This window comes from Geospiza fortis, unplaced genomic scaffold, assembly GCF_000277835.1.
Source record: "Geospiza fortis unplaced genomic scaffold, GeoFor_1.0 scaffold2844, whole genome shotgun sequence".
NCBI classification, from domain to species: domain Eukaryota; kingdom Metazoa; phylum Chordata; class Aves; order Passeriformes; family Thraupidae; genus Geospiza; species Geospiza fortis.
The window spans coordinates 15,102-16,176 of NW_005055242.1; positions in this window are offsets into that span (position 1 = coordinate 15,102).

Below are 1,075 nucleotides of genomic sequence, written 5' to 3' on the forward strand. Positions count from 1 at the left end.
GGGGGCGCGGGGGGCCGGCCCCCCCCGCGGGGCAGGTACCCCAAAACACATCAATACGTGGTGGGGGGGAGCCCCAAAATACATCCACGGGAGGGAGGGTACCCCCCTGTAGGGCAGGTACACCAAAATCCATCCCCCGGGTGAAAGGGTGCCCCAAAATTCATCTTCTGGGGGTCAGGGAACCCCAAAATCCATCCTCGGGGGGAGGGTGCCCCAAAACCCACCCCACAGGGGAGGGATCCCGAAAATCCAATCCTGGTGGGCAGGGAGCCCCAAAATCCATCCCCTGAGGGGCAGGTACCCCAAAACCTGCCCCAGGGGGCAGGGAGCCCCAAAATCCTCCTCAGGAATGCAGGTGACCCCCAAAAATCCATCCTGGGGTGTGGGTAACCCCAAAAACCCATCCCGTGTGCAGGTACCTGTTGATCCCCCAAAAGTCCAGGTGTGCCCAACCCCCCACTCACTGCTCTGGGGGTCCCCAAATCCCCACACCTGGGCTGACCCCCCCTCCTGTCTGTCCACAGTGAGCTCGGCACCCCAGGAGGAACCTGTGAGTGTGATTGCACACCTGAGTGTGTGTGTGCTCACCCGGGTGTGCTCACCTGGGTGTGTGTGCTCACCTGGGTGTGCTCACCTGGGTGTGCTCACCTGTGTGTGCTCACCTGGGTGTGTGTGTGCTCACCTGTGTGTGTGTGTGCTCACCTGGGTGTGTGTGCTCACCTGGGTGTGCTCACCTGTGTGTGCTCACTTGTGTGTGTGCTCACCTGTGTGTGTGTGTGCTCACCTGTGTGTGCTCACACCTGTCCTTGCACACCTGTATGTGTGTGCTCACCTGTGTGTGTGTGCTCGCCTGTGTGCGTGTGCTCACCTGGGTGTGTGTGCTCACCTGTGTGTGCTCACACCTGTCCTTGCACACCTGTGCTCTCCCACCCGAGCATGCTCACCTGTGTGCCCCCCCGCATGCTTTTGCACACCTGTCTGCCCTCTGCCCCCAAAATCGAGGGAATCCCCCAAAAACCGAGGGAATCCCCCAAAACCCATCCCCTCCCTCCCAGGAGCGGCTGTCGCGGGCTCA